This window comes from Electrophorus electricus, chromosome 13 (assembly GCF_013358815.1).
Source record: "Electrophorus electricus isolate fEleEle1 chromosome 13, fEleEle1.pri, whole genome shotgun sequence".
NCBI lineage: Eukaryota > Metazoa > Chordata > Actinopteri > Gymnotiformes > Gymnotidae > Electrophorus > Electrophorus electricus.
Window position 1 is genome coordinate 179768 of NC_049547.1, and position 21465 is coordinate 201232.

Genomic DNA, 21465 nt, shown 5'->3' on the forward strand with positions numbered 1-21465 from the left:
TACTCTCTCCACCGTGGTTCCACTGATCCTCACAGGTTGGTAGTGCCGCTCCTGCTTCTTGCTGCAATCCACGATCAGCTCCTTTGTCTTACTGACGTTTAGGAGGAGATTATTTTCCTGGCACCAGTTTTCCAGGTGTTTAATCTCCTCCAGGTAGGCCCTCTCGTCGTTGTCCGAGATCAGACCCATGACAACGGTGTTGTCAGCAATGATGGTGGAGCTGGAAGTGGCTGTGCAGTCGTAGGTGTACAGTGAGTAGAGCAGGGGGCTTAGGACACAACCCTGAGGAGCTCCAGTGCTGAGGGTGAGGGTGGATGAGGCGCAGTTGCCCACCCGTACTGATTGTGGTCTGTCTGTTAGGAAGTTGGAGATGTATGCAGTCCTAGATCCTCCAACTTAGTAGTGAGTAGGGAGGGGATGATAGTGTTAAATGCTGAACTGTAGTCGACAAACAGCATTTTAACATAATTTCCCCTCCCTTCATCCAGGTGGGTCAGTGTGGTGTGGAGCAGATGTGCAATTGCATCGTCAGTGGAGCGGTTGTGGCGGTATGCAAACTGCAGTGGGTCCATGGAGGCTGGCAGTGAAGATGTGATGAAGTCTCTGACTAGCTTTTCAAAGCACTTCATCCCGACTGATGTGAGGGCAACAGGGCGGTAATCATTGAGGTCGGAGGGTCGAGGTTTCTTCGGGACGGGGACGATGGTGGATCGCTTGAAGCTGGACGGGACGATACCGAGCGTCAGGAAGAGATTGAAGATGTCGGTGAATACCGGGGCTAGCTGATCTGCGCAGGCTTTGAGGACCCTCCCGCAGATATCGTCTGGTCCCATCGCCTTCCTGGTATTCACCCTTTTAAACACTCTCCTCACGTCACTCTCCGTGATGATGAGAGGGCGCTGTTCTATGGTGGGCCCCGCGCATGTGCCATTGGCTGCGCCGATAGTACCATTAGCACTAGCGCTGCTAGCATTAGTGCTGTTAGCACTAGCGCCGTTAGCATTGGCGCTGCTAGCATTAGCGCCGTTAGCATTGGCGCTGCTAGCATTTGCGCTGTTAGCAGTAGCGCTGCTAGATGTAGCCTCGAAGCGAGTGAAGAATGTATTCAGCTCGTTCACCAGAGACTCATCCGCACTCATCAGTCCGGAGGATGGGCTCCTGTAGTCCGTGATCGTCCGTAGTCCCTGCCACAGGGATCTAGAGCCACTCTGCTGGAACTGTGTCTCTAGTTTCTTCCCGTAGCGCCACTTCGCCTCCCTCACCGCCCTGCGCACTCCGTATGCCGCAGACTTGTACTCGTCCATGTTCCCGCTGATGTTCCCCGCATTGTAGGCAGCAGTGCGAGAGTTCAGAGCCTCGCGGATGGTTCTGTCCACCCAGGGCTTCTGGTTGGGAAACTTCTTGATGGTGGTTCTTGGAATCGTGGCATCCACCAGTTTCCCAATAAACCCCACTACTGCCTCCGTAAACTCGCTGCCATCATCAGTGCTGCGCCGGAACATGTCCCAGTCTGCGTCATCCAGAGCATCCTGCAGAGCGGCCACCGATTGGTCTGTCCAGCGCGCGACCTCCCTCTGAACCGGAGCTTCCCGTTTCAGCCGTTGTTTATATTTTGGTAGGAGGAAGATGGCGGCGTGGTCCGACTTACCAAACGGTGGATGAGCTTGTGCCTTGTAGCTGTCCTTGTATGGAGTGTAGCAGTGGTCTAGTGTCCTATTTCCCCTGGTGGGGAAGGTTACGTGCTGGTAGACGTTGGGCACTGCACGCTTGAGGTTAGCGCTGTTGAAATCCCTAACCACAATAAGTGCAGCGTCCCGGTGCTGTGTCTGAAACTGTGTGAGAGCCTCATGAAGTTCACAGAGTGCAGTGTCCCTGTTGGCCTGAGGTGGGATGTACACGACGGAAGAACTCCCGGGGAAGGTAGAAAGGACGAAGCTTGAGGGCGAGCAGCTCCAGGTTGGGTGAGCAGGAGCAGGCGAGAGTAACAACATTGGCATTGTTGCACCAGCTGTTGTTAACCATCACACACACTCCGTCGCCTCTTGACTTCCCCGAATCTGCCGTCCTGTTCATACGTTGAACCGAGAAGAACTCTGCCGGCTGGATAGCGTGATTTGGTACCACTGGGTTCAGCCACGACTTGGTGAAGCAGAGAAGATTGCAGTCCCGAATGTCCCTCTGGAACTTTATCCTGGCCCGGAGGTCGTCTAGCTTGTTGTCCAGAGACTGGACGTTGGCTAGCAGGATGCTGGGTAAGGGAGCTCGGTGTGCCCGAGCCCTCAGCCTGTTCCTGACGCCGGCTCGCTTCCCTCGAGGCCGTTTCCTCACATCGCGTCCTTTGTTTTCCTTCAGGATATCCATCGGCCATCTTGGGTCCGGGGTTAGAAACGGATGGGGTGAGTGCTATGTAGATTAAGAGAAATAAGGGCGTCTCTGCTGTACGAGATGCACGTCGTGGTGTGTAGAGAAGAAATCAGGCGTAGCGGACGGTGTGGACGGAGCAGTCGCGACGGCAGCCGACCTCACCGGCGCCATCTTGCCATCCTTGCCAGGTATAGACCTTGTATGGATGGAGGTGAGGTCTCACCTCTGGAGAGATTTCTGCTCTGAGGCGGTGCAGCTGCCATACCAGACTGGGAGGCTGCTGGTCAGAACGCTCTCTATGGTGCCTCTATAGAACATCGTGAGGATAGGAGATGGAAGGTTTGCTCTCCTCATCCTTCGCAGGAAGTGAAGGCACTGCTGTGCCTTTTTGATGAGCGAAGTGGTGTGTATAGTCCATGTCAGATCATCTGTAATGTGCACCCCTAGAAACACGATGCTTCTCATCAACTCTATGGCAGTACCATGGATTGTGAGTGGAGCATGTACCGTGTGCATCCTCCTGAAGTCGACAATGATTTCCTTTGTCTTGTTGACATTCAGTGACAGGTTGTTATTATTGCACCAGACAACGAGTTGGTTCACTTCCTCTTTGTATGCCAAGTCATCGTCATTGCTGATGAGGCCCACTACTGTAGTATCATCCGCAAACTTGATGATGTGATTCGAGTTGTGCTTGGCATAATAATCATGAGTCATCAGGGTGAACAACAGAGGGCTTAGCACACAGCCCTGGGGAACTCCTGTGTTCATGATGATGGTTTCAGAAGTGTTTACTCAAACTCGTACTGTCTGTGGTCTGTCTGAGAGGAAGTCCAATAACCAGTTGCACAACGGGGTGTCAATGCCTAATGGGCTGAGTTTCTTTACCAAGTGTTGAGGTATGACTGTGTTGAAGGCAGAGCTGAAGTCAACGAAAAGCATCCGCACATAACTGTTCTTATTCTCCAGATGGGCCAGGCTTCAGTGAAGCGCTGCTGATATGGCATCATCAGTGGAGCGGTTAGGGCGGTATGCAAACTGGAGCCGGTCAAGTGTTGCAGGAAGTCTTGACATTATGTGGTCTTTCACCAGTCTTTCAAAGCACTTCATCATGATGGGAGTGAGTGCTACGGGGCGGTAGTCGTTGAGCGGTAATGCTGGCGACTTCTTTGGCAGTGACAATAGTAGTTGCCTTGAAGCACTGAGGAACAATGGCTTGGTTCAGGGAGGTGTTATAGATGTCTGTGAGGACATATGCCAGTTGGTCAGCACACTTGTTGAACACACACCCTGGTATGTTATCAGGACCTGCTGCTTTCGTAGGGTTGACCCTGCGTAGGGTCCTCCGGACGTCAGCTGAGTCAAGACAGAGTACTTCATCATCCTTGCTGAGGGCTGCTTGTTATTGTGGTAGTGTTTGCCTCCTCAAACCAGCTGAAGCAGGTGTTGAGTATGTTGAGGAAGTCAGTGTCATCATCACTGGGTACTGGGCGTGGTTTGTAGTCCGTGATCGATTGGATGCCTTGCCACAAGTGCCTGGGGTTTTTTGAGTCAGTGAAGGGAGTCTGGATTTTCTGTCTATATGCATGCTTTGCTGCTCTGACTCCCCCGTTCAAGTTGGCTCTAGCAGATCTTGGAGCATCTTTGAATACAGCATTATGCGCTCTTAGGAGCGTAAGCGTAAGCTGGGGTTTTTGGTTGGCACATGTGGTGATATTTTTGATAACGGTCACATCTTCCACACACTTAGATATGAATCCCATCACAGACTCAGCATACTCCTCTAAAAGGATGTGCTGATTGACATGGGCAGCCTCTTTGAACACATTCCAGTCAGTGCATTTAAAACAGTCCTGTAGTGCTGAGACTGCTCTCTCTGGCCAGATCCTTATTTGCTTCCCAGCTGGCTTGCCTCTGGTTAGCAGTCCATGCTAATGGCACTATCCGCAACAGTGGAATTTAGCTACGTCTCAGTAAAGACAAGGGCACAGCAGTCCCTCACCTTGCGTTGGGTGGTTAAATCCAATCTCAGATCATCTATTTTATTTTCCAGCGAGCGGACGTTAGACAGCAGAACAGATGGACGTGCCGGTCTGTGGGGGTTAGCATTTAGCCTGACTCTAATACCCTATCTCTAATACTGGTACACTATACCAGTCTACTGTATACCAGTGTACACCATACCAGTCTACCCTATCCTAGTCTACCCATACCAGTCTACCCTTTATCAGTGTACACTATACCAGTCTACTCTATACCAGTCTACCCTATACCAGTCTACCCTTTATCAGTGTACACTACACCAATCTACCCTATATCAGTCCACCCTTTATCAGTGTACACTATACCAGTCTACCCTATACCAGTCTACCCTGTACACTATACCAGTGCACCCTATATCAGCAAAATCCCAAGCAGGGTGTCACCAGTCGCTAACAACCTCTCCAACACCACCTCTGTCATTCTTTTTGTCATGGAACGCTCCCCCCACGAGTCACGTGGTATGGCCTGCCACATGCGGGGGGGGTTCGCCCTGGTTTGTAGCCATGGCCTCCATGATGGCACGCACCTGCATGGGGCTTAACGTCGAGTGTTTGTCTATTTAAACCTCTGCTAGTGTGTTCATCGTGTTGGTCGTTGTTTGCTGAAGTCTGTTAAACGTTTGTGTAGCCATTGTTAAATGTAGCTGTAGCCTGTGTCCGGTTAAATGTATCGTCATGTCCAAAGTTAATGTTGTGTGTGAGTGCCACCGTCGTAGTATATGTTCTGTGTTAATAAATGTCTTTCACTGTGTGTCTGTGCATCCTGCTCCACGCCCATTGGCACTCGGGCCAGCAGCAATTTTACACTTTTAGTCGTAATTCCCTCCCCCCAACACACGTCTCATTTGCCAAATTATATCTTGTTTTAACATCTCATTAAAACCTTAATGGTCTGTTTACTTCCTGTTGTTGCCATTAATTTTACTAATTCAGCTATTAGTTAAACTATATTTATAGAAACTTCCAATTTCCACTGCTTTGGCAATATGCTACACACAGCCCTGCCAATGAAGCCATTCTGATTTGACTTGAGAAGGGAGAGAGTGACTAAGGTGTGTGTGTGTGTGTGTGTGTGTGTGTGTGTGTGTGTGTGTGTGTGTAGGCTTGGTAAATAGAGTGTGAATAGGAGTGCGTTTGAGATAAAGAGAGAAGAGAGAGGGTGTAAGAGACAGTATTGACACTGTGCTCAGATCAGTCCTGTCACACCGGTCCAGGGCTGCTTTGTAAGAGCCAGTTCTGACACTGCGCTCAGATCAGTCCTGCCACACTGATCTTTCTTTTCCGCACTGTAGACAGATGTTCGGATATAATTGGAGAGACAGACAGGTTTAGGGGGCTGATTATGTTCTGTTAGTTGGCTTCCTGTCTCCCTCTCAGGGTGGCCATATTTCACCCTGAGGTCTATGATATATGTACACACACGCACAGTCATGACCAGCATCATCTATAAATTCACTCACATACCAAGGACATACTGTACATATACTGTTATACATATGCTTATATTTATACGCGCACACACACTGAGCCTGACATGCTAAAGCCACACACTGCCTCATCCAAACCACACACTTACACACAGCCAGTTGTGGGCAGTCTCCCCAGTGAGGTACACATCTGGTTAATCTGGGCATGTCCACACAGGGTGGCAGCAGATGCTGTAGGTGTCAGGAAACCACCTGTCATGTAAAAACTGTCTCCCTCTGCACCTTGACTGCAGAACTAGTGTATAATCCAGATGTGAAGTGTGTAACCCAGATGTGAAGTGTATAATCCAGATGTGGTGTGTAACCCAGATATGAAGTGTGTAACCCAGATGTGAAGTGTGTAACCCAGATGTGAAGTGTGTAACCCAGATGTGACGTGTATAATCCAGATGTGACGTGTATAATCCAGATGTGAAGTGTATAATCCAGATGTATCTGAACTGGGCTTCCAGTGGCCTCCCTGCCTGAGCTTGGACTTCCAACGTCCCTGCTGTAAATCTGGCCAGGTTGAACATGTCCAGCAGCAGATGCACACACACACACACACACTCACACACAAACAAACAACATGACCTCAAGCAGAAATAGACACAGCTAGCTGCTAGCCCCACTTGTTTAGATGTGTGTGATGTATGTAAATTTGGTATGTGACACCCAGGAGAGCATGGGTGAACATGGGTGAACATGGGTGAGCATGGGTGAGCATGGGTGAACAGAGAAGGCCAAGGCTACACTCCTCCCTTATAACCAGGTGTGCTCATTCTGTCACACACCTGTTAGAACTCATCACACACGTGGCCTTCACACACACACGCACGCACACACACGTACGCATGCACACACACGCACGCACACGCACACACGCACGCACGCACGCACGCACACATTTACCAGCAAGACACTAAGAAGCCCTGAAAGAGACGAGAGAGATGTGTTGTGCTGACTTCTAAGGTTTGGGCCGCTAGTCCAGACATGTAGCTTCCTAAGGGATTACCTTTGCTGCATTAGCACTAAGAGGCCTCACACATTCCAGAACACTTGACCAGAGCAAACACACTCCTTTCTCTACTCCAGTCAAACCAAGCACCATTAGAACTACACCCGAGACCACGTACACAGACGGAGGGATGTTCACATGTTTACCGAGGCCTTTGGATCACCAGTACACACTCCAGGGTCAGCTCTCCTGGAGATGTACTGACCAGAATCAGACAGGTTCATAGGACAGTGGACGGAATTGACAGGAAATGACTGTGCTTGGGATGAGGGGCACAGAGAACAAAAAGGTTAGTGGTGTTACCTTACTGAACCACAACAGCAATACTTGTGTGTGTGTGTGTGTGTGTGTGTGTGTCTGTGTTGTATTTCTGCCCTCCTGCTTTAACCTGTCTAAGGATCCTTTCAAGGAAGATTACTACACAATCATTACTAGACACTCACAGTCTTTATACCCACACAAGTCTTTACACACACACACACCTCACAGTCTTTATACCCACACAAGTCTTTACATACACACACACACACACACACACACACACACACCTCACAGTCTTTATACCCACACAAGTATTTACACATGCACACACACACACACACACACACACACACACACGTCTTCTTCCCTTCTGTGCTATTTGCTAATGGTTACAGCAGTGCTGACAAAAATAGACCCGAATCCGAATCTGTCACGTGTTGACAGAGAAGCGGTGAAGGTTTCAGAACTGGCGTATGAGGTCATAATTGTAAAACAATGGGGTCCGTAATGAGGTGAACAGAGACAGAGAGCAGCATAAAAAGACATGTGTCTTCTCCTCTAATGTCACCAGTTTGACCTCCAGCAAATTTGTTAATGTGCTATGAAAACAGAACAAAGAGAGACATATCGGGAGATATAACGGGAGACATAACAGGAGATGTAGCGGGTGACGTAACAGGGGACGTAATGGGAGATGTAGTGGGAGACGTAACGGGAGACGTAACAGGGGACGTAATGGCAGACGTAATGGGAGACGTAACGGGGGACATAACGGCAGACGCAACAGAGGACGTAAAGGGGGACATAACAGCAAACGTAACAGCAGACAAAACAGCAGATGTAACCTCTTCACGGTTAGACAGTTTTCCTACCTCCTACATCTGTAGATCTGCTTATGAGCCTGAAAGCAGGAGTTGCTCTGGACCCGCTGATGGAGACTGAGCGTTCAGAACAGTGCAAGAGAGTCAACACCAAGCTGCCGCTACCGAAATGCACCTACTGCTGACAGAACTAAACCTATCTGTTCTCAGAACAAAATCTCTTCTGTTTGGAGCTGTCAGCTTTGATTCTGGCTTTGATTACAAATAACACACATTAGCAGGGTTTCAGAAACATTTAGTTTCACATCCAAAACAAAACTTACAATCTTTGACCCACTCATAAGTGGCTATTGGGTCCGATAAAGTAAACATTATTTAAATTCTTGGCCATTGATAAGCAGCTACATAAAATATAAAATAAAACATGATTGTGCTTTTCCCGCTCAGTTCAAGACACTTTTTCATTGACATTTTTTGAAATGGGAACACCAGGGATTGAGAGTTAACCATGAGAAGAGCAATAAAGCAAAGATCAAGTTCAACCTGTCAAAGGAACGAAGCTCCTCTGTGTTCAAGGAAAATTAAGAACCCTTAAAAATCCTGGCAGTGTTTTCATAAGCATGAAAGAATATTTAACAGTGTTACCCCTCCAAATAAACAGAGCAGCAGCTACCACTGTTATAGAGAGATAGAGAGTGAGAGAGAAGGAGAGAGAGAGAGAGGGAGCAAGAGAGAAAGAAAGGCAGAAAGAGAGAGAGAAGGAGAGAAGTTATAAGCTCCAATTCCAGTCTTAACAAAATAACTGGCGAGACCTTGTGTGCTGGCGGGCTCGGTGTAATTAGATGGAAAGAAAGAGGGGGATTTTTTTTACGCCCGTGCGTATCCATGGCAGAGTGGAGGCTTCGCCGCTGAAATAGTTGAGATCTTGCTTATTTTCACATAAACAGTTCAGTGACAGGGAGAGCAAATCTGTACAGTCTCTCCCACACCATCGCTCTCCTGCTTCACACATCTTTAACACTTTTTCTTTCAGTCTCTACATTTCCTTTCTTCCTCTACTCTTCTTTATTTTTTAGGCCACTGCTCCAGCCGCCTCTCCCTCCCTCCGTCTCCTAATGAACTCAGTGAACTGAAGCATAGCTCCTACCCACCTACACAGAGACGCTCCAGCACATGCAAACACAGGTTTCAGAATTCTTTTAGCATTTCCCCTTAGTGGAACTGGGTCAGACTGTTTACACAGTTGATGCAGTAAACACTACATGGTCATACATGTATCTATGCATCTAGAATCTATAATCAAGCACTGTGTGCCACTCTCCAACGGTTTATCACACACACACTCATCTTGCTGTGTTGCATAGCTTCACACAAAAGACTCATTGTGCAAATGACACATAAGACTCAAAAGGGTAATGTGCTCAAACAAAACGCACGACAATCCCTCACCCCACCCCCTCTATTATTACATCCTTAAACCCCGCCCCCTATATTATAACCACACCTAACCCCACCCCCTCTATTATTACATCCTTAAACCCCGCCTCCTATATTATAACCACACCTAACCCCACCCCCTCTATTATTACATCCTTAAACCCCGCCCCCTATATTATAACCATGCCTCACCCCACCCCCTCTATTATTACATCCTTAAACCCCGCCCCCTATATTATAACCATGCCTCACCCCACCCCCTCTATTATTACATCCTTAAACCCCGCCCCCTATATAACCAAACCTAACCCCACCCCCTCTATTATTACATCCTTAAACCCCGCCCCCTATATTATAACCACGCCTCACCCCACCCCCTCTATTATTACATCCTTAAACCCCGCCCCCTATATTATAACCATGCCTCACCCCACCCCCTCTATTATTACAACCTTAAACCCCACCCCCTATATTATAACCATGCCTCACCCCACCCCCTCTATTATTACATCCTTAAACCCCACCCCCTATATTATAACCATGCCTCACCCCACCCCCTCTATTATTACATCCTTAAACCCCGCCCCCTATATTATAACCACACCTAACCCCACCCCCTCTATTATTACATCCTTAAACCCCGCCCCCTATATTATAACCATGCCTCACCCCACCCCCTTTTATTACATCCTTAAACCCCGCCCCCTATATTATAACCACGCCTCACCCCACCCCCTCTATTATGACCACCCTTATAACCCACATCCTATACTATAACATGTCTTAACTCCACCCCCTCTATTATGACCATCCTTAGACCCTGCCCACTATACTATGACCATCCCTCAGCCCCTCCCACTCTACCACCATGAGCGCCACCCACCACCATCTGGAACTGCAAAGACTGTATTTGTAAAATTGCTGCCTGACAACGTTGCCCTTTCTGTATATTAAACCTACTGCTGCCCCCCCTCACCACGATCTCTTAGCCAGAACAACCCACCATTCTTATCTGCAGGTGGCATAAGAGTTAAGGCAGGTTGGGGGGTTGTGGGTAATTACATGGGTGTCACCTGCATCTGTCTGCCACTTCAAAGAGCATGCCGATATGAAAACAGTGTAGGCAGGCTATGAACCTCTACTGACTGATGGATAGTTGGAGACCCAGGTGTGTATTGAGAGGATATGAGGTGGAACACACAGACAGACACTCTCACACATACACACACACACAAAAACGTACACATGCACATAAAAACATGTGAACATACAGACTGTCATCTTAAATCAAACAGAATCTGAACACAACATACTTTAACTCCACATGATATGTCATATAAACTATTAAAACTGGCATTTCTTCAAACACGCACACACACACACACACACACACACACACACACACACACACACACACACACACACACACACAGCTCCCTTTGACTGCACTCAAAACACAGCAAAGAAGACCCTTATAAAAGCCTTTCTTCAACAGACTTCTCTATTACAAGGATATCTAAGGTCCCAAGTGAATGAAGATGTAGAATGCACACTTCAAACATGGATAACATGACTAACCTATCAATCAATCAATCAATCAATCAATCAATCAATCATGATGGGTGCCCTACACAAACATGTTTAAGCTTAATGGTGTAGATGACATATCAATTTCCTGTTTACATAGGAATAGCTTAGCTTAACAGCGATGCACTAAAATAGAATGAGAAAACAACATTTAATGGTTTCCGTGTGAACATATACAGCACAAACTCTCAGAGTGTGAGTGAGTTCACCTTGTCTGCAATAACAATTCAGAATCACTGAATAAATAATACAAAATAATACAAAACCACCAGGAATGAATCACAAAGTGGAGTGACTCGAACAAGTCGGTCTGTTCCTAAGCCATGATGTCATACTTTTATAATTGAACTGAAGGTTTGAATTGAAGGTTTTACACTTGAAGGTTTAGTGTACAAGCAGACAGGGCATGGATGACTCCCTATTGTAGCAACCCCACAACTGTAAAGTTTGATGTGTGTCCATGAACTTTATTGGGGGTTAACACACTTGGCTTTCGCCTGACCAATCAGAGAGTGTGTTTTGAACAGGTGTGCCTGCTCAGACTGAACTGCCTCCTACCCACCCACCCCCACGAGTGTAATGCAGCTCTACAATGGAGAACAGGGGTGGTTTTCCCTAAATGCTTCAGAACAAAGATCATCTCAGGATGGCAGAGAAGGCATGCTGAATTGCCCCCAAATTACAAACACTTGGTGTAAAAACATGAGGGTGAAATTCTTCAGAGCACTTATTCTGGGCTCCTGGGTTGGTATCATTTGCTAAGACGGTTGCATCTTTCCACCGAAAGCCAAGTTTGTTGCCTTACACATGGGGTGTGGGTGGGGGTTGGCAAATAAAACCCTAATAATACAATATATTTGGGATATAGACCCCAAGTACCTTAGCACTCCACATTCCTTAATTCTCTAAGCGCAGCCTGAGCAGAATTAAATCACACCATTTTCAAACCACAGCCTACATGAAGGTGTAGAAACAGAGAATACAGTTTTGTGAGAACTCACAAAACTGTTCTTCAGCTGGTCTTCGCAGTCCTCCTAAAGGTTAACCACGTGTCTGCTAGATAGAGCTTAACTGTAAGGACTTAGTGACATCATGTTTAACTCATAGGTTCAGTTTGCCAGTTTTTTCTTAGGAACCTTGCAGGAAACAGGTTGGCTATGAGTCAGCAGAAGCTGTGAGAAACCATTTGGAATTAAACTTGATCGAGTTTAACAAGAAAAACCTCTGAACGAGGGTTTACTGGTGTCCTGGATCCAATGGTGCAACTTTGCATAAAAAAGGAATTTTTCAGGTCAACAAATTTGGTTCTTTACAGTTCATCTTTGTTTAAGAAACTGAATAGTATAAAATAAATACAAATAAAGATAAAGTCCTTTACATTCTGAAATATTCTTTAAGAGAAGTTAAGACTGGCAGAGTCCTGATGAGAAGTCCACCCCTTACATCCGCAAAATAAATTGAGTGGAAAAAGCAGACCAGTTTTCGAGGACACAAATCTGGGAGCAATTACCTCTCAAGAAACCGCCCAGTCCTCGTAGAGGACACACGTCAGATACTTTGTTCATTAGGTTTTCAGCTGTCATTCATCAATACCGCCAGCCCGCTACACTGTGCCAACTGTTCTTGGAACCAAGCAGAGGTAATTCTGAGGCTTCCTATCACCATGTTGCTCCGCGCTCGCGTGAAAAGTGAGATTATGATTTAGCGTCTCCGTGCAGCCCCGACAGGGCGAAGAGCGTCCAGCCCATCCAACACGATGGCAAAGCTCCCAGACGTCTACTTGTGGTGACAGTCAAAACAAATCCCATGTCAGCTACGGGACTCCAACTCAAGACCCAAGTCATTAAAGATTCCCGGAGGGGTCCCGCCAGTAACCATGACGACTCTAATAAAGACGATTTTAGGATAAACAAACAAAAATGAAGAAAATTAGGTTGACATCAGCCATCAGATTGTCAGTGGGCCAGGAATCACCAGGCAATGAGAGTCCAAGTCAAAACCCTCCAGACAGTTTAAACTACCAGGAGTGTGTGGAAACCCTCCAGCAGTGAGCGGGAACCCTCCAGCAGTGTGTGGTACCCCTCCAGCAGTGTGCGGTAACCCTCCAGCAGTGTGCATTTTCCTTACAGCCTGACTGAGACATTACTGCATGTCTGATGAGCACGGGAGAAAGGAAAGGGCAAGGTCCAATAAAATCACTTTAACACCATCCAGACCCACACACACCGACATCCAGACCCACACACACCGACATCCAGACCCACACACACCACCATCCAGACCCACACACACCGACATCCAGACCCACACACACCGACATCCAGACCCACACACACCGACATCCAGACCCACACACACACCGACATCCAGACCCACACACACACCGACATCCAGACCCACACACACACTGACATCCAGACCCACACACACCGACATCCAGACCCACACACACCGACAACCAGACCCACACACACACCGACATCCAGACCCACACACACCGACATCCAGACCCACACACACACCGACATCCAGACCCACACACACACCGACATCCAGACCCACACACACCGACAACCAGACCCACACACACACCGACATCCAGACCCACACACACCGACATCCAGACCCACACACACCGACATCCAGACCCACACACACACCGACATCCAGACCCACACACACACCGACATCCAGACCCACACACACACCGACATCCAGACCCACACACACCGACATCCAGACCCACACACACCGACAACCAGACCCACACACACACCGACATCCAGACCCACACACACCGACATCCAGACCCACACACACACCGACATCCAGACCCACACACACCGACATCCAGACCCACACACACACCGACATCCAGACCCACACACACACCGACATCCAGACCCACACACACACCGACATCCAGACCCACACACACCGACATCCAGACCCACACACACCGACAACCAGACCCACACACACACCGACATCCAGACCCACACACACCGACATCCAGACCCACACACACCGACATCCAGACCCACACACACACCGACATCCAGACCCACACACACACCGACATCCAGACCCACACACACACCACCATCCAGACCCACACACACCGACATCCAGACCCACACACACACCGACATCCAGACCCACACACACCGACAACCAGACCCACACACACACCACCATCCAGACCCACACACACCACCATCCAGACCCACACACACCGACATCCAGACCCACACACACCGACATCCAGACCCACACACACACCGACATCCAGACCCACACACACCGACAACCAGACCCACACACACACCGACATCCAGACCCACACACACCGACAACCAGACCCACACACACACCGACATCCAGACCCACACACACACCGACATCCAGACCCACACACACACCGACATCCAGACCCACACACACACCGACATCCAGACCCACACACACACCGACATCCAGACCCACACACACCGACAACCAGACCCACACACACCGACATCCAGACCCACACACACACCACCATCCAGACCCACACACACACCACCATCCAGACCCACACACACCGACATCCACACCCACACACACCGACATCCAGACCCACACACCCCGACATCCAGACCCACACACACACCGACATCCAGACCCACACACACCGACATCCAGACCCACACACACCGACATCCAGACCCACACACACCGACATCCAGACCCACACACACACCGACATCCAGACCCACACACACCGACATCCAGACCCACACACACACCGACATCCAGACCCACACACACACCGACAACCAGACCCACACACACACCGACATCCAGACCCACACACACACCGACATCCAGACCCACACACACCGACAACCAGACCCACACACACACCGACATCCAGGCCCACACACACACCGACATCCAGGCCCACACACACACCGACATCCAGGCCCACACACACACCGACATCCAGACCCACACACACACCGAAATCCAGACCCACACACATCGACATCCAGACCCACACACACACCACCATCCAGACCCACACACACATCACCATCCAGACCAAAACACCCTGATATCCAGACCCACACACACCAACATCCAGACCAAAACACCCTGACATCCAGACCCACACACACCGACATCCAGACCCACACACACCGACATCCAGACCCACACACACCGACATCCAGACCCACACACACACCGACATCCAGACCCACACACACCGACATCCAGACCCACACACACTGACATCCAGACCCACACACACACCACCATCCAGACCAAAACACCCTGACATCCAGACCAAAACACCCTGACATCCAGACTCACACACACCGACATCCAGACCCACACACACAACCATCCAGACCCACACACACACCGACATCCAGACCCACACAAACACCGACATCCAGACCCACACACACACCACCATCCAGACCCACACACACACCACTATCCAGACCCACACACACCACCATCCAGACCCACACACGCACCGACATCCAGACCCACACACGCACCGACATCCAGACCCACACACGCACCGACATCCAGACCCACACACACCGACATCCAGACCCACACACACCAACATCCAGACCAAAACACCCTGACATCCAGGCCCACACACACCACCATCCAGACCCACACACACACCGACATCCAGACCCACACACATCGACATCCAGACCCACACAAGCACCGACATCCAGACCCACACACGCACCGACATCCAGACCCACACACGCACCGACATCCAGACCCACACACACCGACATCCAGACCCACACACCCTGACATCCAGACCCACACACACCAACATACAGACCAAAACACCATGACATCCAGACCCACACACACCACCATCCAGACCCACACACACACCGACATCCAGACCCACACACATCGACATCCAGACCCACACACACACCACCATCCAGACCCACACACACACCACCATCCAGACCCACACACACACCACCATCCAGACCCACACACACATCACCATCCAGACCAAAACACCCTGACATCCAGACCCACACACACCGACATCCAGACCCACACACACCGACATCCAGACCCACACACACCGACATCCAGACCCACACACACCACCATCCAGGCCCACACACACACCGACATCCAGACCCACACACACACCGACATCCAGACCAAAACACACACCGACATCCAGACCAAAACACACACCGACATCCAGACCCACACACATCGACATCCAGACCCACACACATCGACATCCAGACCCACACACACACCACCATCCAGACCCACACACATATCACCATCCAGACCAAAACACCCTGACATCCAGACCCAAACACACCGACATCCAGACCCACACACCGACATCCAGACCCACATACAACCATCCAGACGCACACACACCACCATCCAGACCCACACACACACCACCATCCAGACCCACACACACACCGACATCCACACCCACACACGCACCGACATCCAGACCCACACATGCACCGACATCCAGACCCACACACACCGACATCCAGACCCACACACACACCGAAATCCAGACCCACACACATCGACATCCAGACCCACACACACACCACCATCCAGACCCACACACACATCACCATCCAGACCAAAACACCCTGATATCCAGACCCACACACACCAACATCCAGACCAAAACACCCTGACATCCAGACCCACACACACCGACATCCAGACCCACACACACCGACATCCAGACCCACACACACCGACATCCAGACCCACACACACACCGACATCCAGACCCACACACACCGACATCCAGACCCACACACACTGACATCCAGACCCACACACACACCACCATCCAGACCAAAACACCCTGACATCCAGACCAAAACACCCTGACATCCAGACTCACACACACCGACATCCAGACCCACACACACAACCATCCAGACCCACACACACACCGACATCCAGACCCACACACACACCGACATCCAGACCCACACAAACACCGACATCCAGACCCACACACACACCACCATCCAGACCCACACACACACCACTATCCAGACCCACACACACCACCATCCAGACCCACACACGCACCGACATCCAGACCCACACACGCACCGACATCCAGACCCACACACGCACCGACATCCAGACCCACACACACCGACATCCAGACCCACACACCCTGACATCCAGACCCACACACACCAACATCCAGACCAAAACACCCTGACATCCAGGCCCACACACACCACCATCCAGACCCACACACACACCGACATCCAGACCCACACACATCGACATCCAGACCCACACAAGCACCGACATCCAGACCCACACACGCACCGACATCCAGACCCACACACGCACCGACATCCAGACCCACACACACCGACATCCAGACCCACACACCCTGACATCCAGACCCACACACACCAACATACAGACCAAAACACCATGACATCCAGACCCACACACACCACCATCCAGACCCACACACACACCGACATCCAGACCCACACACATCGACATCCAGACCCACACACACACCACCATCCAGACCCACACACACACCACCATCCAGACCCACACACACACCACCATCCAGACCCACACACACATCACCATCCAGACCAAAACACCCTGACATCCAGACCCACACACACCGACATCCAGACCCACACACACCGACATCCAGACCCACACACACCGACATCCAGACCCACACACACCACCATCCAGACCCACACACACACCGACATCCAGACCCACACACACACCGACATCCAGACCAAAACACACACCGACATCCAGACCAAAACACACACCGACATCCAGACCCACACACATCGACATCCAGACCCACACACATCGACATCCAGACCCACACACACACCACCATCCAGACCCACACACATATCACCATCCAGACCAAAACACCCTGACATCCAGACCCAAACACACCGACATCCAGACCCACACACCGACATCCAGACCCACATACAACCATCCAGACGCACACACACCACCATCCAGACCCACACACACACCACCATCCAGACCCACACACACACCGACATCCACACCCACACACGCACCGACATCCAGACCCACACATGCACCGACATCCAGACCCACACACACCGACATCCAGACCCACACACACCGACATCCAGACCAAAACACCCTGACATCCAGACCCACACACACCACCATCCAGACCCACACACACACCGACATCCAGACCCACACACATCGACATCCAGACCCACACACACACCACCATCCAGACCCACACACACATCACCATCCAGACCAAAACAACCTGACATCCAGATCCACACACACCGACATCCAGACCAAAACACCGACATCCAGACCCACACACCGACATCCAGACCCACACACCGACATCCAGACCCACACACACCGACATCCAGACCCACACACACCGACATCCAGACCCACACACACCGACATCCAGGCCCACACACACACCGACATGCAGACCCACACACACACCACCATCCAGACCAAAACACCCTGACATCCAGACCCACACACACCGACATCCAGACCCACACACATCGACATCCAGACCCACACACATCGACATCCAGACCCACACACACATCACCATCCAGACCAAAACACCCTGACATCCAGACCCACACACACATCACCATCCAGACCAAAACACCGACATCCAGACCCACACACACCGACATCCAGGCCCACACACACCGACATCCAGGCCCACACACACACCGACATCCAGACCCACACACACCACCATCCAGACCCACACACACACCGACATCCAGACCCACACACATCGACATCCAGACCCACACACATCGACATCCAGACCCACACACACACCACCATCCAGACCCACACACATATCACCATCCAGAACAAAACACCCTGACATCCAGACCCAAACACACCGACATCCAGACCCACAAACCACCATCCAGACCCACACACACAACACCATCCAGACCCACACACACACCGACATCCACACCCACACACGCACCGACATCCAGACCCACACACGCACCGACATCCAGACCCACACACGCACCGACATCCAGACCCACACACACCGACATCCAGACCCACACACACCAACATCCAGACCAAAACACCCTGACATCCAGACCCACACACACCACCATCCAGACCCACACACACACCGACATCCAGACCCACACACATCGACATCCAGACCCACACACACACCACCATCCAGACCCACACACACATCACCATCCAGACCAAAACAACCTGACATCCAGATCCACACACACCGACATCCAGACCAAAACACCGACATCCAGACCCACACACCGACATCCAGACCCACACACACCGACATCCAGACCCACACACACCGACATCCAGACCCACACACACCGACATCCAGACCCACACACACCGACATCCAGGCCCACACACACACCGACATCCAGACCCACACACACACCGACATCCAGACCCACACACACACCACCATCCAGACCAAAACACCCTGACATCCAGACCCACACACACCGACATCCAGACCCACACACACACCGACATCCAGACCCACACACACACCGACATCCAGACCCACACACACACCGACATCCAGACCCACACACACCGACATCCAGACCCACACACACCGACAACCAGACCCACACACACACCGACATCCAGACCCACACACACCGACATCCAGACCCACACACACACCGACATCCAGACCCACACACACCGACATCCAGACCCACACACACACCGACATCCAGACCCACACACACACCGACATCCAGACCCACACACACACCGACATCCAGACCCACACACACCGACATCCAGACCCACACACACCGACAACCAGACCCACACACACACCGACATCCAGACCCACACACACCGACATCCAGACCCACACACACACCGACATCCAGACCCACACACACACCGACATCCAGACCCACACACACACCACCATCCAGACCCACACACACCGACATCCAGACCCACACACACACCGACATCCAGACCCACACACACCGACAACCAGACCCACACACACACCACCATCCAGACCCACACACACCACCATCCAGACCCACACACACCGACATCCAGACCCACACACACCGACATCCAGACCCACACACACACCGACATCCAGACCCACACACACTGACAACCAGACCCACACACACACCGACATCCAGACCCACACACACCGACAACCAGACCCACACACACACCGACATCCAGACCCACACACACACCGACATCCAGACCCACACACACACCGACATCCAGACCCACACACACACCGACATCCAGACCCACACACACCGACATCCAGACCCACACACACACCACCATCCAGACCCACACACACACCCCCACCCACACCCACACACACCGACATCCACACCCACACACACCGACATCCAGACCCACACACCCCGACATCCAGACCCACACACACACCGACATCCAGACCCACACACACCGACATCCAGACCCACACACACCGACATCCAGACCCACACACACCGACATCCAGACCCACACACACACCGACATCCAGACCCACACACACCGACATCCAGACCCACACACACACCGACATCCAGACCCACACACACACCGACAACCAGACCCACACACACACCGACATCCAGACCCACACACACACCGACATCCAGACCCACACACACCGACAACCAGACCCACACACACACCGACATCCAGACCCACACACACACCGACATCCAGGCCCACACACACACCGACATCCAGGCCCACACACACACCGACATCCAGGCCCACACACACACCGACATCCAGACCCACACACACACCGAAATCCAGACCCACACACATCGACATCCAGACCCACACACACACCACCATCCAGACCCACACACACATCACCATCCAGACCAAAACACCCTGATATCCAGACCCACACACACCAACATCCAGACCAAAACACCCTGACATCCAGACCCACACACACCGACATCCAGACCCACACACACCGACATCCAGACCCACACACACCGACATCCAGACCCACACACACACCGACATCCAGACCCACACACACCGACATCCAGACCCACACACACCGACATCCAGACCCACACACACTGACATCCAGACCCACACACACACCACCATCCAGACCAAAACACCCTGACATCCAGACCAAAACACCCTGACATCCAGACTCACACACACCGACATCCAGACCCACACACACCGACATCCAGACCCACACACACTGACATCCAGACCCACACACACACCACCATCCAGACCAAAACACCCTGACATCCAGACCAAAACACCCTGACATCCAGACCCACACACACCGACATCCAGACCCACACACACCGACATCCAGGCCCACA

General features: G+C 51.1%; 1 protein-coding gene across 1 annotated transcript in view; it reads right to left on the reverse strand.

The window, feature by feature from the left end:
• Positions 1 to 21465, reverse strand: part of ltbp1 (latent transforming growth factor beta binding protein 1) — a 124007-nt gene that overhangs the window by 81652 nt on the left and 20890 nt on the right.